The sequence below is a fragment of the Vulpes vulpes genome, chromosome 12 (assembly GCF_048418805.1).
Source record: "Vulpes vulpes isolate BD-2025 chromosome 12, VulVul3, whole genome shotgun sequence".
Lineage (NCBI taxonomy): Eukaryota > Metazoa > Chordata > Mammalia > Carnivora > Canidae > Vulpes > Vulpes vulpes.
In genome coordinates, this window is record NC_132791.1 from 184,753,362 (window position 1) to 184,779,123 (window position 25,762).

Consider the following 25,762-nt stretch of genomic DNA (forward strand, 5'->3'; position numbering starts at 1 on the left):
AATGTCAGCAGCCTCGGCGTGGCCAAGGTGGCCAGTGCCACCTGATGCCCTTGCCAGGGGGTTGGGGGACGTGGATCATGGGCATGCGCATCTTGGCCTCCATGTTTCATTACTGTTATTATTATTATTTAAACTCAATTTGCCAACATATAGTGTAACACCCAGTGCTCATCCCATCCTGTGCCCTCCTCAGTGCCCGTCACCCAGTCACCCCATCCCACCACCCACCTCCCCTTCTGCAACCCTTTCCCAGAGTCAGGAGTCTCTTACGGTTTGTCTTCCTCTCTAATTTTTCCCCAGTTTCCCCCTTCCCTTAGGGGCCCTTTCACCATTTCTTACATTCCACATATGAGTGAAGCCATATGATGATTGTCTTTCTCCGACTGGGTGTCCCTGGTTCTGCCCTCAGGACTCGAGGCAGGAAGGCGTTCACTTGGCTCCTTGAGCTTAAATTCCTTCCTTCCACAGCTACCGGTTGCAGGTAAAGGCTAAACTCCTGGAAAGGACAGGCCGGGCCTAGGCAGGAGAGGCAGGTTAGGCAGGATGTCTGGGCTTCTAAACTAACACTTGTTCTGGAGCTCGAAATGAGGCTGCGAATGGGTTCTGGTATTGCCAACCGCTCCGAGGAGCAGTCTGCTTTCCTCATTCCCAGGGAGGAGGGAGAGGCTAGTGGGGTTTAGGGGACTCATCCCTGGTCACCCAGCTATGAAGCCCGTTCGCAGGACCCAGATTCCACCCAGCAACCTCCTCTCTCCCTGCTCTGCCGCCGCGCTCGCCAGTTTGCTTTTCACATTATCGGTGTATTTACGTGAAGGGATTGTTTTTAGAGCAGGACACATAGGTGTCCACCTTGACCACACTACCCCAGGGTACACACGAGAGAGACAGAGACAGAGAGAGAGAGGCTCAAGCTGGGCGATAACCATGCACTCTGGTTGCTTGGTGGCCTCTGGGGTCTCCAGATCCTTAGGGAGAAGCACCCAGAAACCGTGATCAGAGACCCTAGCAGTGCCCATATGCTTTACTGAGGATGAGCCCAGGAGTAAGCTGTACGGAGCTGCCGCTCCCCTAGGATGCTCCCTGAACCAGCAGCAGCTGGGGCCTGTTAGAAATGCAGATTCTCATGCCCTACCCAGACCTACTGAATAAAAGACTTGGAGCCTGGGGCCCAGCGATCTATATTTTAACAAGCCCTCGAGGTGGTTCTGATTCCCGCTAAACAGCTCTCCTCCTGGAGTTTGGGCTCCGTCATTCTCAGCAAGCCCTTTGCCAGTGTAGCCCAGACTGAGCCGCACCAGCACCTGCGGGTGCCCTGGCTAGGAGGGGCGGGTGGCCTGCCTGCCTCCTGGGGGGCTGCGAGCGCCCGCAATCCCGGGAGGGGAGCCACACTTGTGCCCCTGCTCTGCATCCAGGGCAAGTCCAGAGGTCTTGGCTCCTGGCTCCTCCCTGTGGCTCCTCCCCCTCCAGGAAGCCTTCGGATTTGGGAAAACCAGTCCAGACTCGGAGGCGTGTGATTCGCATCATTAGCACCTTGTAGTTGGGATCCTTGCCTTGTAAGTCTCTTTGTTCTCTGGAAGTTCCGGGGAAGGGAGGGGCGGGCAGCCCGGAGGAGTCTCCTTTCAGCCTCTGCCTCTGCTCCAAGCAGAACAAAGCCGCGCGGGGAAGGCGCTTTGATCCCAGACAATGAGAGCCGCTGGATTAAGTGCTGGAGAGACCAGACAGCTCCGGCACAAAACAGATCAGTTACTTTTCTTTTTTTTTTTTCCCCCCCTTTTTCTCTTCTATTTCTTTTTAAGACCTAATTCATGTACTGGAAACAAAAAAAAAAGTAAAATGTTTTGAAGGAAGGTATTTCCGTAGCAATACGAGTCCCAGGCATAACCTGCAACATGTGTGTCTGGGGTGCCCAGCACCGGGCCGCTCTGGCCCCAGGCCGGCTGCACCCCTGATGAGGTGGGGGTCATGGGGTCCTCCCCGGGCTGTGCTCGGCCCTAAAGCTGGTAAGTGGTAGCCCGACCTGGAGGAACTTTGGAAAATTTGCTCATGTGTTCAACACAGTTGCTAGATGCAGGGAACGCCAAGTTGAAAAATAAACGCAATAAAATCACCTTGTCTGTGCCAAGCCCCAGGGAGGCTACACGTTCCAACTCCCCAAACCTGCTCCACCCCGATCTCTAGGGCCTCGGTTTCCTTCTGAGAACCTGGGCGATTTTAGTAAGACCTGTGAGCCGGGTGTTCTGGTCCCCGCCCCCCCCCCCCCCCCCCAGAAGCACACGGAGGCACATGGAGGCACACGGAGGCTGGCCACCCCCGAGTCTGTGCAGCGGGACAGGTGGCAGGACGGAGGTGCAAGCCCACGCTGGCTCCAGGGCCGTGGTGGCCCCCAGCGCCTCCTGGCCCACACGACCCTCGTGACTCACACAGGCAGCCTGAGCCCGGTGGGGCCAGGGCGGGTGCAGGGGCACCGGGAGCCCCGAGAGGCAGCGGCCGGAGCTGGGCGTGTAGAGTTGCCCCAGGTAGAGGAGGGAGAAAGGCCGTGAGACAAGGGGAGGAGGCTGGCAATTAGACTTGAAGAATTTGAGATCGAAGGATGCTTCTGCTTGCTAGCCTCTCCGTACCCCACCCCCCCCGACCTCAGCGAAACCCCAAGGTTTCCACTGCTTCCGGAATGGTGTTAGAAATGATCAGCGCGGGGGCACCCGGGTGGCTCAGAGGTCGAGCATCTGCCTTCGGGGTCCTGGGATCGAGTCCCACGTCGGGCTCCCTGCATGGAGCTTGCTTCTCCCTCCACCTGTGTCTCTGCCTCTCTCTCTCTGTGTCTCTCATGAATAAATAAATAAAACCTTAAAAAAAAAAGAGAGAGAGATTGAGAAATGATCAGTGCTGTGAGGGGCCTCCTCATATGCCGGTTAATGAGCAAACTTACAGCCAGATAGCAGAGGCCCATTACCGGGGTGGGACCACTTTGCCACCCGTGGCTCCACACACCTTTAACTCAGGGCAGCCTGAACCTGTAAGTATGTCTCTTGTCCAGCCAGAGCCCCCGTCATGCATCCTCTTAACTTCTGCTAAGACTCTCCCATCTCCGAGGCCCAGGTGTCCCCTATACTCAAGGCCTGGCTTTGCTGTCACTTCCTCCAGGAAGCATTCCATGTGCCACCTAGCTCCAGCCGTGAATAATTCCCTCCTTCTTTCGATTTCCTTGTGGCAGGGATGGTTTCCTAATCTCCCTGATTGCGTGGCAAGCCTTTGCAGCTGAGATCCCTGTTGAATTCTGGTCGCCAGCACCTAGCAGACCTGACCTATGTTGTTAGCCAATAGGCCTAAGATGAAAATACAGGAACGGACATGTTTGGAGTTATTTATTTGGGCCCCTGTTGTGACTTTTTCGTTGATCTGGCAATCGGGCCCAGGAAAATGAAGCCCTGGGAAGAAGCCCCTCGGGGAGTTCACAGAAACTTTAATTCTGGGGCATCAGAGGGGTCCCACATCCGGGGGCATCAGAGAAACCATTTCTGGTCTCTCTGCCTCAGGCATGATGGACAGAGAAAATATCTCCAATTCTTCTCTCATGTTGACAGCTCAGTACTGTTTGAATGAGTACATTCCTCTGTACCTGATGAGGCAAGATGTAGGATATGGTCCTAAGACAACGAAAAAGGGCCTAGATTCAGCTGTATTCTTGAATTCCAAAGGCCTGATATGCCGATGACTTTTTTCCCTCCTGGTGCCAAATCAGCTCTGCTTATCGACTGCTATTTTAATGAAACCTCCTGGTACCAGCTCAGGAAGGATATTTTTATTAGATACGACTGGGCGGATTCTCATGTTGAAAGCATTTGGTGTAAAACATGAACGCATCCAGTCCTCAGATATCTTTCCAAATATTTCCTTTGAAATCGGAGCATTACCAAAGAACTTGAGATAAGAAGATGAAAAAAGGAATTAAAAAGCAAGGATGACGAGCTTGTCTTCCCTACACCCCCCAATCCTGCATGGGTGCGGCTTTGGGCATTTGCAAATCAATGCAAGCAGATGAGATGGGGCCAAGTCTGGACAATCCAGGGGCTGGCTCTTATCCAGGGGGGCTCGGTCAGGTGGCCAGTGTCCTGGTCTCCGGTCTTCTCTTCCCCTCTAACCTCTCCTTAGGGGCCGGAATCATATGGAGGAGAAGATAAGAATAGGTCTGACTCACGTGTAGTCAACTCTGCTAACTCACGTCCCCCTGCACGATGGTGTCTAAATCTCAGCATCAAGGAGAACAACAGTGTGACCAGTGTTTACAGAAATCAACCCTTCCCTTCTCCACTGAAACTCTCAAAATCATTCACCTCCCCGAACTCCCAGTATGGTATACACAGAGCCTTAGAGCTTCGGCTCTGGAGTTACTGCCTAAATCCAGATACAGATGTTCCTCCACTTAAGGGGGGGGGGGGGTGGCATCCCGATAAACCCACTGTAAAGTTGGAAATCCCGTACGTTGAAAATGCATTTGATACACCCCACCTACCAAGCATCATAGCTTAGCCTAGCCTGCCTTACACCTACGTGCTCAGAACACTTACCGTGGGCCTACTGTTGTGTAGAATCATCTCACACGAAGCCTTTTTTTTATAACGAAGTGCTGAACATCTCCTGTAATTTATTGGATACTGTACTGAAAGCGAGAAACAGAATGGCTCTGGGGGTGCAGAATGGTTGCGTGTCGCTCGTTTACCTTCGTGACCCCGTCCGTGGCTGCCTGGTAGCTCTGGCTCCTGCTACCGCCCAGCATCATGGTTGAGGGTCATCCCACACGCTGTTAGCCCAGAAGAAGATCAAAATTAAAAGTCTGGTTTCTACTGAATGCAAACCGCTTTCACACCATTGTACAGTTTTAAAAAAATATATCCTAAGTTGGAAACATTCTAAGTCAGGGACCGTCTGAACTGGCTTTACCACTTTATAGCTGGGTGACCTTGGGCAAGTTATGCTACTGCCATCTCTCAGTGGCCTTGTTAAAAGACAGTAAGCGGTTGTAGTCATTGGTAGGGTTGTTAAAAGGAGGTAATTTATCTAATACTCTTGGCCATGCCTACCATGTAGTCAACACTCAAGTCCAAGAGGGGCCCCAGATCATGGGTGGCCTTATTTCCTAGATAAGTCTGTTTCAGAGCTGAATTTCACAGATCCTGAAATCGGGGCCAAAATAAACGAGTCCAATTTAACTCCAGAATTCAGAGTTGCTTAACCAGACAGCCGGGATGGTTCCCTATTCCAGCTGAAATTCCATCTCAACATTGTTCTCACCACTTGATAGATAGAAGACTGAAGCTCAGAAAACTCAATGTCAGCCAGAGGGTTTCAGATACATTCCAGGGAAGAGACATTGGTGTATTTTAGAAAGGGGAAAGGTAGCCTCTGTGCTCCCATTGGACTCATTCAGTAGCGTTTGCAGGAATTTGTGGCTCATCAGCTGCATTTTCACCAACAGGAAGAACAAAGTGGCTTCTGTGCACTTGACTTAGAAGTATGGCTTTTGCTTGTCCTTGGGTTGTTCCTGGAGAAACACACAATTGAAGACACTCTTTGGGGTGCATGGATGGCTCAGTAGGTTAGACATCTGCCTTCGGCTCAGGTCATGATCCTCCCTCTCCCTCTGCCTCTGTTCCTCCCCTTCCGCCTCCCCCTCCCCCCCCACTTGTGCATGTTCTCTCTCTCAAATAAATAAATAAATAAAATCTTTAAAATAAATAAACAAACATTTTTTTTTTTTTTAAAGACATTCTAGGGATGGCTGGGTGGTTCAGCAGTTTAGCACCTGCCTTCAGCCCAGGGTAAATAAAAAAGACATTCTATGAGAAGGAAAAGTCCTTTAGGGAACAGCTATTCTATGAGTCACTCGGGCCCTCACCCCTGGGCGGGCCCCCAATGCAGGCTGTGCATGCCTGAGGCTCCTTCACAGGTGTCCAGACCATCATCTTCCCCTTACCTCTCCAGCTCTGGGCAGCTTCCTCTCAACCCCCTTCCCGGGCTAGGGCCTCAAGACCTGAGAAATGTTGCATGGCATGGCCTGGTCGCATGCCCCTGCTGGGCCTTTTCTGGGCTCACTGCCCTGTCTTGGCTCCCTGTCTGTGTCCCATTGGTTCCTCCTGACCTGACCTGTTCCTTGGTTCTGTTGTCTCTTTGCCTTGTTGTCCGCTCCTTTCTTGGACATCAACTCAAGTGGTCCTTATCTCCCCTGACTCCATGCTAAACCTCTGACTTGTGTGGTCTGGACAGGTTTTTCCATACAAATCTCCCAGCCCAGTGACCCTCAGTATTTTCCTCTTCCCACTAGCAGGGAGGGACATTCAGAGTGGTCACCCTCTGCCAAGAAACCCAGGAAGTCCCTCTTCTACTGAAACGCGTGAATAATGGGAAATTTGTTTAATCTCTCACGCCAACTTCAGTTTCCTAGGCACGTGGAGTTCTGGAGTGCTGGGCAGTTCTGTCTTTGGCAGTGTCTTCCCGGGCCATGGGTAGGGCAACTGTGTGCCACACACTTTATGTCCCATTTGTAGATATGCTCTTCCTCCCAGGCTTCCAGACAAGTGACTGGAGCCCACCATTAGGTACAGAGTAAAAATTTTTTTCTTTGCTGATGGGCTGTAGAGATTTGGTACTCCTATGATAAGATAGGGAACTTCTTGGTACTTAAACAAACTGGGATGCTATAGTATAGAAACAATGCCTCTACAAGAGAAAGAAATGTTTCTTGAGCATCTATTGTACGTAAAGCTCTGAGATCGTTTCTATTCTGTCTGTGTAATCTAGAGGCTTTCTTCATTCCTAAATTCTGGATGAGACAAACTTAATCACCTCCTCTACCCATGCCTTATGGAAGTCCAAAGGCTTCCTCAAGATTTTTGTGATTTTCAAGGGATTTTGGTCTCATGACAGAAAGATTTTATTTTTTTAAATTAGGAGCAAACAGATATAAAACACAGCATTTATTTTAAAAAAGGATTGTGAAGATTTTTTCCTCCAATGCAAATACGTTTTTGATTCTAATTCTCAATTAAAAGAAAAAAAAAAAACCCTGAGAGTAGACATTTTTAATCCCACTTTACAGATGAAAAAATCAGTAATGTTTTAGGGATTGTAACTGCGTTTTTTCCTCTCAAGTAGCAAATAGGTGGCAGATTTGTTATTCAATCCAGATCTGTGTGCCTCCAAACCCATGCTCTTCCCACTAATTTCAAATGGAGCTGGGCTTTCAGATCGAAAGACCGACTTAATTGTGTAACTGTCGTAGGTTTTATAATGTCATCTTTATATCACTGCTATAGATGAAGTAAGTCATTTTCTGGGAGGTAGTTCAATTTGCACAAGGCAGCTAGAATTTCCACCCCTTTAGTCTAAATTTTGACCCTGAAATTTTTACACCACAGGAGTGATGGGACAAATAACTAAGCAGCACATTGAGGCTTTTCGCAAAACTGGAATGAATCAATGTTAACAGAAGGGTCTGCAAGAAACCTCACCTCCTGGAAATAGATGGTCTGGTATCCTAGTTAAAAATTGCTGGATTCCAGAACTTATTAGGAATCTGCTTGAAATTCTGTACTGTCCCAATTTTATCTTCAGAATTGAATTAATTAGCCAAAAAACATTTGCATGTGTAATTTGTTTTTTCTTCAGATGCTTGGTGATAACAAGCTATTCTTTTAACATCATTAAGATGGAAACGTATTATATTTTCATGCAAAGCAGGGTCTGTTATTTTTGAAGTGCCTAATCCCCTTGTCTTTAAAATATTCAGAAAGTGAGTGTGTGTCAGACAGTGGGTGCCCTGGGCCTTTGGAAGTCAGACTTCAGCTCCTGCGGTGGTGGATGGTTTCATCTGTAACACAAGGAAGTTGTTGCAAAGAAAGAATTCACGGGAGTTACAACCACACTAATAGGCTCACAGAAGGCCAGTTCCTAATTTGGAATAGTGTTGGGGCCAAAGAACCGAAGGAAGAAAACCTGGAAATTTGTAACTGGTGTTGGCGTTTATGGTGCCATTTAAAACCAAAATTTTATAGTTGGTATCTGTCTCTTGACCTTGGAGGCTTGCAAACTCCTAGCCATTTGTGCAAACATATCCACCTTGATTAATCTCATTGTCTGTAAAGTTACGGTCCATGAAACTGCCTCTTCTGACACTTTTTATTAGAGGACATTATCAGGAAAATACATCTTAAGGACGTTATTGATTTTAAAATGACAAAGGGAAGAAGTTTATCTAATTATGAGGTATATATTCCCAACTGTTTGACAAATGTAAGGAAATACGATTTTATGGACTCTTCACGGGAAACTGGTGAATTTCTTACCTGGATTTACAGAGACACGTACCACTGATTGTATTTTCAACATCAGACGCAACCTCAGAAGTTATTTTACAAGAAGACATTCTTCAGCCGGTCAGATGTCTTTCTTAAATAGCTCTGACTCAATTCCACTCATCACCTACTTTCTCTCTTCCATGTCAATATAATGAAAAAAAAAAAAAAACAGATAAAAATATGCCCACTTACACTTTTCTCCTTTTTAAAGTCCTTAGTGAAATCACCATAATGCTGAGAGAGTTCAAAATCCTGGTGTCAGGAGGTACGTGGAATTCAAAGAATGACCTGTGGTGGAAATCTGTGTCTTGTACTCCCTGGTGATGTTACCATGGGGAACTTGCTTCTGTAGTCTGAGCCTCTGTTTTCTCTCCTATAAAATAGAGACAGTCATGAATTAGGGATATAACATCTAAGGGATATAACATCTTAGGGATATAACATCTAAGCTTCCGGTGAGGCATCTATACATGGAAGGCGTCTAGTCTACATAGAAGGCATCTGTAAGTGGTGATTTTTATGTTTACTTCGGGAGGACAGTCCTAAGGGTACCTGCTGTCTTTGTATACTTTGAGAAATTTTACTCGAGAAGGTAGTTTCGTGTGTCCTGATCATCTCCTCGGGGGATAATTGGAATCGATTGGTTTAAGTCACAGGGAAATTATATGTCTTACTTGAGCTGCCTGGGCTGTGGGGTTTAGATTTCTTGCCACTAGAGATAATCAAGTAGGGTCTGGGCATCCCTGCTGATGGGTGCTGTAGGGAGGTGTCAGGATGAAAGACCAGACCAGATGACCCATAACTCCGTTCTTTGCCTGATGTTTTAAAATTCCCCGATTAATCACATGAGGTCACATGTGATGAGAGATCACATCACAAATGAGATCCTCAAGGTCAGATGTGTTGCTCTTTTGTTGCCTTGTGGACTTGGCCTCCGTGGATGGACCTCACTTGGTCTCTCTTGGGTCTCCTCTGAGATTTGATTGGTTCCCAAGGTCTCCCAGTTTAGAGAGACTCCACTTAAAAAATTATTTCCTCTCCATTTCCATTCCCTTCCCTCCTTCCCTCCTCAGCGCCTTTCTCTGCTACACTCCGCTTTTCTCTCATCTTCAGATTTCTCACTACCATCAGGACCAGAAATGTCTACCTTTGGTCGCTTTCTGTTCACTCAAGTTTACTTCATCTCTAAGAAAGCTAATCCTGAGAAATCCTGAGAAAATGTGAACACTACAGGTATGGATCAGTTCTGAGAGTTACTTCTTTGCAGGCTGGCTTCATTTTAAAAAATGGTACGTTGGAAACCGAGTGGGCTTTGCATCCAGACCCAAATTCAAATCTTACCTTGTAAACTATGAGATCCTGGGTGAGTCCCTTCACATTTGAGGGTTCCTTCTTCCCTCATCTCAAAAAATCACACTCCTTTTCAAGGGTTGTACACATTGGAAGAACTCGTGAATGTCTTCTCCTAACACTGTCCCCCCTTACTTTAGCATCACCTTTCTGAAGGGTTGATGGTCTTCAAAATTATCTTTCACCTCCTCTCATTTCCTCCAGAAGCTTTTTGAGAAACTTACATGACCTGTGGCATGAAAACCTTCTATCAAATTCTACCTCTTCCAGGAAGTCTTCCCTGATAGACACAGTAATGAAAGATATTAGAATTCTTACTAAGTGCTATTAAACTAATATCCATTCTGGGGGATCCCTGGGTGGCTCAGCGGTTTGGCGCCTGCCTTTGGCCCAGGGCGCGATCCTGGAGTCCCGGGATCGAGTCCCACGTCGGGCTCTCAGCATGGAGCCTGCTTCTCCCTCCTCCTGTGTCTCCGCCTCTCTCTCTCTCTCTCTATGTCTATCATAAATAATAAATAAATAAATATTTAAAAAAAATATCCATTCTGGCTTCCTCTGTGCAAGACAGAAGAGGCGAAACCCACTGTGAGGCGAAGGGTAAAGAAGCTTAAATCTCTATTTTTCAAATGCCTTCCGAGCAGGTACATCCTTACCGCTGCCTGTGGTTTGCTACGGGAAGTCTTTCTGGTTTGTTTGGAGGTAGGTGAGTATGTTTTTGGATGAGAACGTTCTGAGGGGCCACCTGAACTGGTCTGTCCTCCATGAGGTGGACACTGTGAGCAAGATAGCAGTAATAGGGGAGAAAGACAGACGGTCTGGAGTCACCCAGAACAGAACAGAATAGGGTGTTTACCAAACATAAGCACCTACCATCTGTGACCAGGGCAGTTGACTCCAGCAGAGGTTAGCAAAGAGGTTACTCTTTTCTGTAAAGAGTCAGATAGTAAATATTTTAGGCTTTGTGGGCTGAATGATCTTGGTTGCAACCACTCAACTCTGCCATTATAGCTTGGGGAGCCATAGACAATACATAAACGAATGAATGAATGAATGAATGAATGAATGAATATGGTTGCATTCCAAGAAAACTTTACTTACACAAGCAGAAGGTGGGCTTGATTCCAGCCCCAGGCAGTAGTTTGTCAGCCTGTGGTCTAATTCTCCAAGCCTCGATGTACGTCTTCGACGTGGGGGTAAGAAAGTGTCGTGAAGATAAAGTAGGCTAATATAATAAGTGATGCCTCTGAGCACACTGCCTCACCTGGGAAAGATCTCAAAAAAAGTTACTTCTTTTTGTCTCTTTTTTTTCTCCCAAGTGCTTCTGTACTGCGAGGAGTTAGGAAAAAATGCACATAAAGGTCCTTCCCAGCCCTGTGATTTTATGAAATTGCCCGTCAAAAAAAGAGCAAGAAAGAGCTCATGCCAGAGAGAGAAATTGTATGCGTGTTCTTTTTCTCTGCAAAGTCTGACCACAAGAAGCATTAAATCAATCAGATGACAAAGCAGAATGTGAAAAATTGAGTTGGTTTGGTCCCAAGTATGCAGGAGGCCTGTGCCGTTGGGATCAGAAGCAGAAAAAAAAAAAAAAAAAAGGAAATGTTTTCTTCACGTTGTGTGCATTGGCTATTCTGTGACTCCCACGTAATTCATCATAGGAAAACTTTGAGTGCAATAAACATTTTCCCTAAGTTTAGTAGCTACTCTGATCAAGAACAAAGCCATTAACATAAATGCAGATAAATACAAGGCAAATAATGATATTCCCAATTGCTTCTGTGTCAAACCAGCTCAGCCCATCAATCTTGCCTGACTGGTTAAGAAGGAACCTAGAGAATTTATGACTGTAGATTTCTTTCTGAAGCATTTCTACCTCACAGAGGAGGGGAAGGACGAACTATCCAGAAAATCCCAGAGAACTCAGTGCACACTCCCCAGAGCCGTCCATCTTGCTGCGAATCCCCTGCCTTTCTGGGGCTGGGACTCCTCCAATGTGGCATTTCTTCTGGCAGAGCCAGTGGACGCTCTTGTAACGTAGGGTCCCTCTCTCTCCACCCCTGGAGAGGGCTGTGTCCCAGGGAGCTACTGGGGTGCCCACCCTGCCCATTGTGTGTGTGGGGGGGGATGCGGCATGGCTCTCTGTCCTTGGTCCTGATGCCAACGCTCACTCACATCTGCTGGACCAGTTCAGTTCCAGGGAACTCGGTCTCCAGCTCTGCGTCCTCCTCTGTATTCACTTCCTTGGCTTTACTTCCACGTTTGAGATTGAACAGCAACGTTCCCGTGCTTCTTCCCTCAATGGCCTCCTCCCGCTCTGCTACCTACCCCCCGTCATCTCATTCCAATGACTCCCACATCTGGAAGCCCAGGCTTCCATGACGTGCAGAGGCTTCTATGTGGCTCCAGCTGCTATCACCCCCGACTGTCCGTCAGACATACCGAATTGAACAAAGCAGCAGCTCATACTTCTGCCTCCCTCCTAGTGAGCGTTTCTAGGTAACATTGTTCTCTACCCCGTAGCCCAGATCAGAAACTGGACAATGCTGAGGCTTCCTTTTTCTCAGCCCTGATATCTCAACATGACCTACAGATAAGGAACTTCCTAAAATTCTTCCCAAAGCCATTCCTCCTACTCTACTAGGTCACACTCCTGGTAATGGGGAGCGTACTCATTGTCTCTGACTGGAGATACACTTTATTTTGGGCCCCTGCCTCTACTTCCCCCCTTCCTTTATCCCTCTCTTCTACAGTTAATGATTTGGGGTTTCCTATGTGCCATGATGGTATAAACTAAGGAGTATTTCCAAATAGTGCAGATGTCCACAGTATGTAGGAGCTGCTGTGTGGACATAATTATAACCGAAAGCGGGCATGTGGGGTTTACAGTTTGATATAGCAACTTGGCCCTGGGGGAGAGAGAAATCTCAACTAGGGAACAGAAACTTCTATTTTCATTGTCTATGCATCAGGCTAGATGATGTGAGCATATTCAAATGAACTCTCCTAAAATCCCTGCAAGGAAAGATCGTTGTCACCAGTATTACAAGGGAGAAAAAAAAAAACAAAAAACCTTGCAACTTTCTGATTTTAGGGGATCTCTTAGTTAGGATGTGATAATCTGGGACTTAAAGTGAAAGCTTCCCATGTATAAAAACCCTACTCTTGATCCCTATCACCCGCTTCTCTGAGGTGGGCGGTACAAGGACAATTCTGATAGACTCATAGGGAAGAAATGTGGCAAGACTGGATGTAGACAGAATATACTTTCCCAGAATACAAGCAATACCAGAGACTTTATCGTCTGTTGTGCTCACTTATCTACCCTCGAGCCTACAGTGGCCTGTCCTAAGGGAGCCACTCAATAGATGTTTATTGACTTAATGAATTAATTCACAAAGTCCTACAAATTTGGTCTTGGAAGCACATTTCCCTGAAGAGAGCATAATTGTATGACCTTGTCTTCCCATATGTCTGTCCTCCTCTTGGAGCCCGACAGCTGTGTGGACAGGACCCCCTCCCACAGGCTTTTGTAGGCCGGCATGAGGGCAGCTGATGCGACACTCAGCAATGTTTGTTGAGTGAATCCTGGGTCACCGAGTCCTTTGCCATTTCTGCCTCGCTTAGCACAGTATATCAGAGTTTCCCATGCTCCTCTACGACCTTCCCAGTGACACTTGGAAGTCTGCTCCGGGACCCTGGTTCGGCCACAAACGAGGCCTCCCTCTCAGCCTCCATGTGATCTATCGTGGGTTCAGGGCGGAGTACAGACCCAGTGCAGAAGCGATACTCCTTTCTCTTCTTGCTCCTTTTGCCTACCATCGTATTCTCCGTCTGCCTCACGAATTATTTCCCTTGTAATTGCAGAATGGCAACAGCAATACGCAGAAAGACGTTTTTGAAATTTCTTTACCTCTGCTTCTTTGCCTTGGAAAACGTTTCGCCTCACGTATCTCTGTGCCTCTCGGTGCCGATGTCAAAAGCAGAGAGTTAGTAGAAAGAACAAGACTCCCATGGCTCAGGCAATCCCGATTTGATCCTGGGTCTATCTCTTATCACCTGTGTGAATTTTTAAAGACTATTGACTTTATCAGAGCCCGAGGTCCTTTATCAGCGAAACAGAGCTGATCACCCCTACTTGAGTTGTGCTGACTGTTCCACAAGCTGGTGTTAAGCCCTGGGTGGAAAGTAGGAGGTCCCCACACATTGATTTCCTTTCCGTGGGCTCCCACGCCTTTATCACCTCATATACACCAACACAGATATGTCTCCTGGTTAAATGAACTGGCCACCGGCAGTGAATTTCCACCCACCACTCAGGGTGATTGCGTTGGTCTGACCGTCACCTCACCCGTCTGAGTGGCCCGAGCCAGCCTGCCAGGTGCTCTGGCCTTTGGCCGGTGACATTTGGACCTGTCTGCCTGAATGTCAGTCTTCTCGTAGGTGCTAGGCTCGCAGATGCCAATCACTGCTCGCTGAGACTGATCGCCGGCTGCAATGTGTGCCCGCAGAGTTTCCTGACAGGAGGGGAAGGGTTGAGTTGACCCAACATCATCTGTCTGGCTGGATGCTCATTTTTCTTCTCCTGCCTGTCTTGCTCCTGCTCACTACTTAAGATGTGTCTCAGGGCGCTTTGCCCTGGCGTGCTCTTTCCACCCTCTCTGCCTCCTCAAGGCGACTCTAAATGTCAGTCCTGACCTCAACTTCTCTCCCAGTGATGCATTCCCTCCATCTGTCCATCCACTCATTCCTCCTTTTCTCTTTTTCCCTCTGTAAACAATTGTCAAGCATCGACCACGCGCCTTGCTCTTGGGCACTTTTAGGTACAGCTCTCCATAATCAGTGGACAATTTCCACTCTCAGAAAGAGATGATAACAGGGTCACAGTGTTCACAGATTTCCGCTGTGATCTTGTGCGTCCTGCTCCAGTGGTGGGCGTGGTTAAGGGCTTGGAGCTGGGGGGCGGGGGGCTGGCCATTGCTGTGTGTTTGTCCAGACCGGGCACCTCATTTTGTTTCCAGTTTCCTAACCACCTCTGCATCTTTGGCAGCTCAGTTACATCCTTGCTTCTGTGGTTCTTGCTGCTTCTGCAGCCGGGCGTCAGCAGGTGCTCTCTGCCAGCTGTTGATCCAGGCTTCTTTTGCTCAGCTTTTCCCATCAGAGCTCCATTTTGTGCAACCTGGGACGGCCCAGCCATTAAAGGTTGCACCAGGGTTACTCCCTCCCCTCTCCCAGGTCCTAGCCTTCTCCAAGGAGCTCTCAAAGGTCGGGCTGAGGCAATGCTTTGCCAGGTAGAACTCAACAGCATTATGTTCCAGCTGTGGTTTGCCACGAGTCTGATGCCTTCAAACCACCTCAGAGGGACTTGCTTCCTTCCTGGCGCTGCTCTAAAGACACAGTCAACCTTCTGCTCCCTTCTTTGCCTGGTAGTTGTGATTCCTTGTGCAGAAGGTTCCAGGGGCTTTCTCAGGATTCTTCCTGTGAGACACCAGGATTCTTTTGCAGAAGGGTCTCCTGCAACCGTCCTGGGACATCCCAGGATTCCAGAGATGCTTATGCAAATGAGACTCCCTCTGAGGCCCGCTTCTCTGTGCTGTTGGGGAGTTTTTCTCCACAGTAATCAACAGCTCATCTTAATTGCTTTTGTTTATGGTTCAATAAGTGCATCATTTTTTTGGCAACACCAGCTCACAGCAGTATCTTAAATTACCCAAGCCTGCCCACTTTCATTTATGAACTCTGGCTTGTGTCTGATGAGCACTTAGATTTTTAACCATTTATTTCCTCCGCATGACAGGGAATGAGGAACATAAAGCTGATGGGAACCGTAAAGAAGGGGGAACACCAGAGACCAGGGAACCATAAACGTAGCGTAGAGTGTGCGAGGCCAATATAAAAGCAATGAGTTTTTAATATACAGCATGTGTAATACATTCATATTCCTAATAAAGTCAATTATTGTTGAATCTGTTATTTCTCAATTTTCCACCTCAGCTCAGACAAAAACAAATCTGGAGCCATTCAGAAGAAAAAAAAAATCATACCACAGTAATTGCAAAGGCAGCAGCTGTCAAAAAAAAAATTGTCTAATAAGTGCCTGTTTCACACATTTACCCTCCCAGGAACTAGGGGTGAATGTTGGGAACAGAGCTTGCCATGAATCTAATCGAAGGCAAAACTGAATCTTTGCCCTTGATTTGAGCAATTATCTTGCTCTTTGCTACTCCCCTTCCCCACCTTTTATTCCGGTTGTTCTGCAGGCAGCAGCAAGATGGAGCATGTAGCGTCCATGGGGACCAGTGTGCCTCAGTGATATTTCAGTTTTTTTTATTTTTTAACTTACAAATTTTTTTTGACATTTCCGTTAATGACCCGGGCGAACCTGTCCATGCCTCTCCACCTCTCTGTGCCTTGGTTTCCTTATTTGTTTCATGAGGGAGCTGTCCCCAAAGCCAACTGGTCATCAGAATAATTTGTCTTAATTTTTAACGGTAGCAAACCATTGCTCGTTTCAAAAAAGCTTCGGAGTCTTAGTATTATTACTCTTCTTATTTATAGGCGAATATTAGTTATCTATTGATGCGTGACAATATTACACAACTCTAGTGGCTTAAAACTACAGGCCTTTATTACCTTTATTTTACCAGGTGCTGTGGGTCAGGGGTTTACACACAGCTTGGCTGAGTCAGGGTCCCACAGGGCAATGGTGGAGGGTTCAGAGGGGTGGCGTCTCTGCTGCGACTCGGACGGCGAAGGCCACGGTTCCAAGCTCGTGTGGCTGTTGGCACAGTTCAGTTCCCTTCAGCCCGTTGGACTGGGGACCTCAGCGTCTTGCTGGTTGTGAGTCAGAGAACAGTCTCAGCGCCGAGGTAGTTGCTGGCTGGAGATTTGCCTCTGTTCCCTACGCGGGTCTCCTCGACCCGACCATCTGCTTCGTCAAAGCCAGCGAGGGAGAGGATCTGTAAGACTGACATGAAAGTCTTAAATAATTCTATCATGGAAGTGACATCTTGTATTTGGGGTATTCCAGTGGTTAGAAGCCAGTCACAGCTTCCACTCAGATCAAAAGGAGGGAGTTATGCAGTCATGTGAACCCAGAAGGATGCGTCATGAGATCCCCCTATGAGTCTGCCTACCGCAGAGAGTAGCACGTGATAGATGCTTAGAAAGCAAAAAGTAAAGAAAGCTGTAGGGTCCAATTCTCCCTTTTCCAATGATCCTGACCATTTCTATTCTAAGGCTTTGGGTAGTTGTCTCAGTCTCCCAAGGCTGCTGTCACAAATTACCACAAACCAGGTGGCCATGAAACAACTGAAATGTACTTTTTCACAGTTCCGAGGGCTGTCGGTATGAAGTCGAGGTGCTGGCAAGGCCACGCTCCCTCTAAGGCTCCAGGGAAGAACCCCTAGGGCCTCCTCTTAGCTTCGGGTGGCTCCCGGCAATCTCTGTTCCTTGGTTTGTGGCTGTGCCTCTCCGACGCCTGCCTCTGTGGTCCCGTGGGCTTCTTCCCTGTGAGTCTCCCTGTTTTCTCCTCCCCCCCCTTTTTTTTTTAAATCAAATCACCTCACATTCCTTTTAATTTTTATTTATATATTTATTTAAAAGATTTTGTTTATTTATTCTCGAGAGACAGAGAGGGAGAGAGGCAGAGACACAAGCAGAGGGAGAAGCAGGGTCCTCACAAGGAGCCTGATGCGGGACTCGATCCCGGGTCTCCAGGATCAGGCCCTGAGCCGAAGGCAGACGCTCAACCTCTGAGCCACCCAGGCGTGCCTATTTTATTTATTTTTAAAGACTTTATTTATTTGTGAGAGAGAGAGTGAGCACAAGCAGAAGGGGAGAGAGAGAGAGGGAGAAACAGACTCCCCGCTGAGCAGGGAGCCCAAAGCTGGGCTCCCTCCCAGGACCCTGGGATCATGACCTGAGCCGAAGGCCGACCTTTAAGCGACTGAGCCACCTAGGGGCTCCTTCTTTTCCTGTTCTTATGAGGACCCCAGGCCTTGGCCTTAGGACCAACCCATCTCTAGTATGACCTCATCTCAATTACATCTGCAGAGACCTTACTTCCAAATAACGTCACTTTTGGAGGTCCTGGGTAGACGTGACATTTTTGTGGGACACTCTTCATGCCACGATAGTGGTTGGTTTTTCCTCTGCCTCCCTAACGCCAGGTGCTATCTGTAAACTGCTCTCACACCCTTCCCACTCTGGAGGATGCGTTCTCGTAGAGGTGCCAGAAAGCAGAGGCTGGGACTGCTCTTCTCTGACTCGTCTGGGGATCCAGGCGACCTACTAGAGAGACTAGTCTCTCTCTGCCTCAAATTCCTGGGAAGTGGGAATCATCATAGCAAAGGTATTGAACTTATAGGGCTGTTATAGGATTAATTGAGATAATACATGTAGAGTGATTAGCACATTGCCTGGCCCACGATAAGCATCCTGCAAAGGTCAACAGTCATTACCTCCCACTTCACCTTCCTTCTCCACCACCTGCTTTTCTGACTTTATAAATATCATGTTTAGTGTTTGCTTTATTACTTTAAATTACATTTAAATTAATGGATTAATTATTCATTATAATTATAATTAACCATAAGCAGGATATAAATTATATAGAAGTATATGTAATATGTAGATAAAATATATAATTATAATCAATGAAAAATTAATAAATTTAAAAGAATTAAAATTAATTTATTGATTAAATCATTTCAGATTATATATTTAGGGTTAAAACTCTTTATTGCTTCATCTGTTTAGTCTGTACAGTATTTAGATACTTCCGTCTTAGGTGAAGGAATTAGCAACCCCCTTCCTCTTCCTGTAGCGTCTCTCTCCTGCCTCTCGTCGTGTCAACTGTGTCTTTCTTTTTCGCTTCTCAATTTTTATGTTGATTTTATGATATTTAATTCTGTTTTTGTCTTCCAAGTTTTGTCGAGGCTAACTTTAAGAATGGCCTTTACTTCACAACCCAACTACTCTTTCTATATTTTAATATTGGGACAATAATAACAGCTACTCTTTGCGTGCTTATGTGGAGTGAATTGCCATTCGAAATACGTTACCTATATTGGATTCTTCTATCTGTGTATCAGTCCTGTGAGGTCGGTGACACAGAGGAGACAGCGGAGGCACAGAGAGGTTAAGTGACTTCTCCAAGGCCATGGAGCCAGTAAGCGGCAGAGGCAAGAGTTTGAGCCCAGCCTGTGACCTCAGGCCTCTTGCTCAGAGCCAGTATGTTCTGTGGCCTCTCGGTGCCCCCCCACCCCCACCCCCCGGCACGCACCTGGCCACCTGGCCACCTGGTCGGGCTGGACTCGAGGAAGCAAGCGCAAGGCCGTGCCTTCAAACTCTCACCACTTGAAGGAAGGTGGGAAAACCTAACAACTTCCTTCCTTTTCCTACACCCACTGAACACCTGCGTTTGTTTTTCACACTCAGTCCATGCCTTTCACGTGCACCTGGCCCTTGAATACCTGAGTTTGGACTGTGCGGTCCACTGGTATGCAGAGTTTTTTCTGTAAGCATGGAACAGTGCTATAAACATATTCTCTTTTCCTTAGGATTTTCTTAATAACATTTTTTTGCTCTATCTTACTTTGTTAGGAACACAACACACGATACATACAACATACAAGATGTGAGTTAATATACTTATGTTACTGGTAAGGCTCCTCGGCAACAGAACGCCATTAGAGGTTAAGATTTTGGGGAGTCCAATTAGAAACGACCAATACCCACCATTTGCTTCGACGTGGATGGAACTGGAGTGTATTATGCTGAGTGAAGTAAGTCAATCGGAGAAGGACAAACATTATATGGTCTCATTCATTTGGGGAATATAAGAATTCGTGAAAGGGAATAAAGGGAAAGGAGAGAAAATGAGTGAAAATATCAGTGAGGGAGACAGAGCATGAGAAACTCCTAACTCTGGGAAATGAACAAGGGGGTGGAAGGGGAGGTGGGCGAGGGGACGGGGGGACAGGGGGACGGGGTGACGGGGTGACGGACACTGATGGGGGTACTTGACAGGATGAGCACTGGGTATGCTATATGTTGGCAAATTGAACTCCAATTTAAAAAAAGAAAAAAAAAGAAAAAGACTTAACTATTAAAAAAAAAGATTTGGGGGGAGTCCAAAGTTATACGTGGATTTTCAACTGCACGGGTGGTTGGCGCCCCCAAGCCCCATGTTGTTCAAGCCCAACTGTATGTGTTTGTCTCTTCCAAGGGGTTCCTTTAGTTTTTCTCACTGACACAGAAAATTCTGCCTTCGTGGTCCCATGAGGGACTTGCAGCTTCTTTGCTGTTACCACTGAAAGGACAGAATCTACTTCCCTCTCACACATGTTATTTCCGGCACCTGCCGACTTCCTGTTTCCATTTGCACTGATTGATTTTGGCTGCACACTTGTCATCCTGAGGTTTCATTTTGCTCCCCTCTGGGATTCGTTTCTATTTTTCCTTGGATTTCCCGGACTCCTTTCTATTTCTCTTGGATTTCTTTTTCATTTGGCTGAAGCATATTCTCAATTTCACTCTCGTTTTGCAGAAAATATTCTTTGCAGAAGTGTTAGTATCTTTACACGTACGCTGTCCGGGTGTATAATTGAAATACATTCTCCCTCAAAGGGTGAGAACTGATGTGAATCTGATTACTGCCCCATCGAAGAGAATACCTTTCTTCTCTCTGGGCTTTTGGGATATTCTCTTCATCGTTGCTAGTTTGGATACTCGCCGGGATGCCAGGTGAGAGTTTTTGATTTATTTGTCTTCTGCAACAGTCCAAAGACTCTATCGTTCTGAAGACCCAAATTCTTTTGTTTCTATGATGAGTCCTTTGGGGAGTTTTATTCTTTGGATTGTACGTTCTTGGGTTCCCCTCAGTCCTGGAATGAGGCTCAGGAGCCTTAAACCATCACAAAATTCTCCCACAGCTTTCTTAGTCAGTGATGGCTGTGAACCACCTGACGAGATGGCCCCTGGGGTCACCTCCCGTGGTAGCGTGGCCAGGGTGGCTTTCTGTGATGTTGTCATGTGATGCTTTGCTCCCGAATTTTAGTGCTTTCACCAGCGTGGTAGGGGTGGAGATGTGAAGTTAGCCCGCCCCTGTCTACCTCACAGCGTTCTTGCAAAGGTCACACGCATCTGTGTTTGTAGAATATGTTGAAAACTCTCAAAAAAAAAAAATAAAATAAAATAAAGAAAACTCTCCAGGGTCATGACATGTCGGAAGTGAATTCGTCAAGGTGCTACGGCTTTTGGCCAGGCTCCGTGAGTTTTGGCAGATCGCATCTCTTGAGGTGGTGACCTCGTGGAGAAAAATGTCCCTGGGCTCCATTTTTGCAGACTTTTTCTTTCATATCACCTGCTTCTTGGTCCCTGTAGGTAGATGTCTGAAGATAGAGGCGTCTATTTTAATTTCTCCTCTTGCCTCTTCTCCTCCTATTCCATTTGCTGGCTTAAGTATCAAATCAGGCTTGGTGTTCCTAGTTTCTAAATAGCACTGCCTCCTCCAACTGCTCTATAAATCATTATTATTAATAACAGGGATAATAACGATAATTCTAAATAGCACTCGGCTAAAATCTTCCATTACAAAATGCTTTCAGAAATAGTACCTCTGGGCTGCTGGTTTATATAGGAAACACAAAAACTGATTAAAAAAGATGACTGTTCTATCCAAAATGTGTTTGCTTTTCTGGGTTGAATTCATTTGTTTGATTGAAAACTTCATAAGGAAGGTGTTTGCTGGAGAGGTCTGGAATTGTGGAAATAAGCATGATGTGAAGCCCTGAAATAGTTCATTGATAACCTGAATGTTTGGAAGTACGAGGGGGGACAGATTCAGCTTATGCTGGAAAAGTAGGATCGTGTGGACACTGGACACAGCAGATTCAATGCCTACAGTAGAATAATTGCAGTCACGTTTCTTGGAACACTTGTGGAATCCTGACACAAGGTAAGGGGCTGTTTCAGAAGAAAGATGGTGGATTTAGGCATTTTTTAAATATCTCAGAACCTCTGTTTCCTTGTTTCTAGCTAGGGGTTTAAAAATGATCTCGTGTGGGGTGTCTGGGTAACTCAGTAGTGGAGCATCTGCCTTTGGCTCAGGTTGTGATCCTGGGGCCCTGGGTTCGAGTTCTGCATCAAGCTCCCCGTGGGGAGCCTGCTTCTCCCTCTGCCCGTGTCTCTGCCTCTCTCTCTCTCTCATGAATAAATAAATAAAATCTTAAAAAAATAAAATAAAATAAAACTGTTCTCACGAGGTTGCAGTCAGCACCTACCAGTTTCTAGCACATAGGGATTAATATTCCAAAATAAAAGGTGTTGTTGTTACTGACATTGCTTTAGTGCTGTACATACAGGAGGCACTGCAAATAAAAGATGGTTTTATTTTTTGTAGGTTTTTACATTTAAGTATCTTGTATTTGCATAAAAGTGCACACAGATAATACAAATACAGTCGGATGGATTTTCACACGGTGAACATACCTGAGTAACCAGAACTTGGAAATGGAACACCGGAACTTACCCCATGGTTACCTGTGTTCTCTCAGTCAGGACCTGCCACGATTCCCCACCAGAGTATGATCTGTCTTATAACTTTGGACACCATAAGTTCATTTTGCTTGGTTTTGAACGTACGGCAAATGGAATGATGCAGTATATACTCTGCTTCTTCTGTTGGTTTGGTGAGTGTTTGGACAGGCTGGTTTGTGCATTCACTCATGTTGATCATTCCATTGGAGATCTTTCCTTCTTACAGCTGCATGGTATGCTGTTGTGTCCTGGATGCTGGGGAACTTCCACGTGGCCATCATGGAGAGCGATGCCGTGAGTCCCAGGACATTCCTTTAGGTGAATATGAGGGGCTAACAGTCTTCATTCTAATACCCTAGCAGGCCGGGGTGTTTTTCCTGTCCCTCTTCCTCTTCATCCAGTTCACCTCCAAGGCCCAGCCATCCACCTTCTCAGTCTCTGAGATCTGACCCTGTCACCATTGCCTGAACTCTTGCAATAACTGTCCTTCCTTCCCACGTCCCTCATCTCTTCCAGCTGAACCTCGGTACCACCAGAATAGTCTTCCTGAGACATACAACCGATTGTATCACTGTTTTGCTCAAAACTTTCATCCTCAATACAATTGAAACAAAGCAAAGCAAAATGACACGACTCTGAGCTCCTTGTATAATCAGGCTCCACCTTAAACGAGCTCCTGCCAACATCTCCCTCTTCATTACCGAGTTCATGTCTGTGTACTGGTGCCATATTGGATTAGCTCCTTTGCTACTCCAGTGCTGGCCAAGGTGGGTATGACCTTCCTCTCTTTCTGCCAATATTGAATTTCTTCTCATGGTTGAAGACCAACCGAGGGCTGTCATGTTCCAACAACACCTCCTGCTCCAGGCTCTGTGAAGCCTAGTCTGACCTCCCAGCACTCACCATGTCCATCTGGTCAGTCCAACCCTGACCTATTGAGGGCTGGGATTATGGTCTTCTTCTTCAGTCAGTTCCTTTTGTTTCCTTGTTTAGATACTGTGGCTGCTTCCTGGGCACTATAAAGAATCATCCTCATCCTCATTAAAGAGGAGGACACCCCGCAACAAGCTCTAGTCCAACAAGTTCCTCATGATTGGGGTAAGTGGACCCAATTTCTTGTTTAGGTTAATTATTTGAGAATTACTGTTTCATGATAAGTTAAAAGTAGCTTGTATTTGTGTAATTACCTCCCTCCGTCACTTGCAAGGCAACTGAGTGAATGAACTTTGCTTCCTCTCAATGAGAAACCATTTCATTTTTGATAAGCCCCTACAGTATCTCTTGGAGTCTGACAGGTCCCCTGACACAGGATTTGGTTTATGCAGCCGGGAATCATCTGAAGGAGCTGGAGTGACACAAAATCAGAGACCCCTCTACTTCCAGTCAGTCTGATGGGACTGACACTCTCTCCTCCTTAAGATCATTCCTGCTCCTTACCTTGGGGCCCTACAGCCCTGAGCCAGTGCTTCTTCCTGCCTGACATGGGACAATGGTGTGTGTATCCCGGTGTCTCCTTCATTTGTCTTCCTTATCCTAGACTACCCTAGACTGCTTCTCCACCCAGCACCTGGCACACCCAACACATAGTAGGCCCTCCTTAAACTGATTGTTGATGAATCGTTTATTTATTTATTTATTTATTTATTTTTTAAAATTTCTGAATGTGTAGTAAAAGTCATTTGCACTGGGGAGATTACCTCAGTGTTTATTTTTCTTGTTTGCAAATTAAAAGGACACATTTTAGTTGATTCCATAAATAGATCTTTATTAATGTCTAGTGCATATCTGCAGAAACTAAGGACATTCAAACCGGCAGCATATTTTAAGCTGATGAGGACCAATACCCTCCATCGTTTTGTGTTGAATTTCGAGTGTGATTTATGACTGCTACCTCTGTGTCAGTGGTTGTGGCAGATGCTCTGCACTTGTCTGCTTTCACCCTCATTCCTTGTGCATAGAGTTCAAGGAAAATACCAGCTTTCAACAAATACACGTTCAGAAAAACAAACTCTTCTCCCAAGGCTGGGGAGGAACTAAGTGGAAGGGATTTTGGAGGCTATGAAGAAGTTTCATCATATGAAACAATGCTAACATTAGTGGCATCTTAATCAGTAGCCCCCTCATGCTAGTGTTTTGTTTTTAAAGATTTTATTTATTTATTCTTGAGAGACACACACAGAGAGAGACAGAGACACAGGCAGAGGGAGAAGCAGGCTCCATGCAGGGAACCCGATGTGGGACTCGATCCTGGGTCTCCAGGATCACACCCCGGGCTAAAGGCGGCTCTAAACCACTGAGCCACCCGGGCTGCCCTTAAAGTAGTGTTAAATCATCTTATCCCACAAATATTTTGTTGACACTTGTACTAGGCACTGGGAGCACAGTGTTGAAACGAAGACCTAGTTCTTTATTCTCCTGGGGGAAAGCCAGACAAAACAGGAAAAAGGCAAGTAAACAAGCAAATGACTTAGAATGGTTCCAAAATGTGACAATAATAAGACCACATTTCATTGATTTTTAAGACACATTTCTTTTCACCTTTTAATATTGTTGAAATTGTGATGTCTTAAAATGGGAATGTGTGTTTAATATATTGTTTTTCCCCCTGAGAAGTTATTAAATTGATGCTTTGACTTCCGATCGATGGTGTCTCAGAATGGAGGAAATATGGTAATAATAAAAGCTCACATTTATTGAACACTAACTATGAGTCAGGTGCAGAGCGGTACATGTTGTAGCACTGTCTCTTTTCTTCTGGATAACAACCAGAGGAAGCATGCAGACGCCTCTCTGCTTTACAGATGAGAGAAGTGCTTCTCAGGGAGGTGAGGCACCTGGTTGAATGCTGAACACCTGCAGGGGCCAGTATTTGAACCATGGCCTGTCTGACTCCGCTCTCTTAGTTGCCGGAGTTACTTCCTCCCCTAACACTGACACCTTCTCAAAATAGCTGGTATGAAGCAATCAATGCTGCTAGGATTCCCGGAGGTTCTCATAGGTTGGCTGCATAGTTTTTACATAATTAGGAGGTACACTCTGAAAGGTAATTGAACCGCAAATGGGCTGTACAGAAATGGGACTACAAAGACCACGTCCACAGGGGTGCCTGGGTGGAGCAGTCGGTAAACAGCTGATTCTTGGTTTCAGCTCAGGTCATGATCTCAGGGTCATGAGATGCAGCCCCACGTCAGGCTCCCCGCTCAGTGTGGAGTCTGCTTGGATTCTCTCTCCCTGTGTCCTGCCCCCCAGCACCTGCGCACATGCATACACCCTCTCTCTCAGACAAATACATAAATCTTAAAAAAGAAAAGAAGAAGACTATGCCCACAGAGCGGCTCACTCCCCCAGTGAGTCTTGAAGCAAGGGCTATGGATCTGTCTTGATCGTTTATCTTGCAGTCTCGTGAATACTTTAAAAGGTTGCAAAGCAGCCTCTGTGCTCTTTGGGCGTCCTTCTAGAAAGATCCTCTGGCATGAAGAGAGAAAATTCTGGAACTTACTGTAGGGAGGATAGGGTGTTCAGCA

General features: G+C 46.4%; 1 long non-coding RNA gene across 1 annotated transcript in view; it reads left to right on the forward strand.

Annotated features, from left to right (window-relative positions):
• The window catches only part of LOC112929381 (uncharacterized), a 216,133-nt gene that overhangs the window by 185,343 nt on the left and 5,028 nt on the right, over positions 1-25,762 (forward strand). Inside the window, exons 4-5 of the long non-coding RNA XR_011996157.1 lie at positions 22,465-22,556; positions 23,232-23,336. This is a non-coding gene — a long non-coding RNA (uncharacterized lncRNA). The remainder of the gene's footprint in view (positions 1-22,464; positions 22,557-23,231; positions 23,337-25,762) is intronic.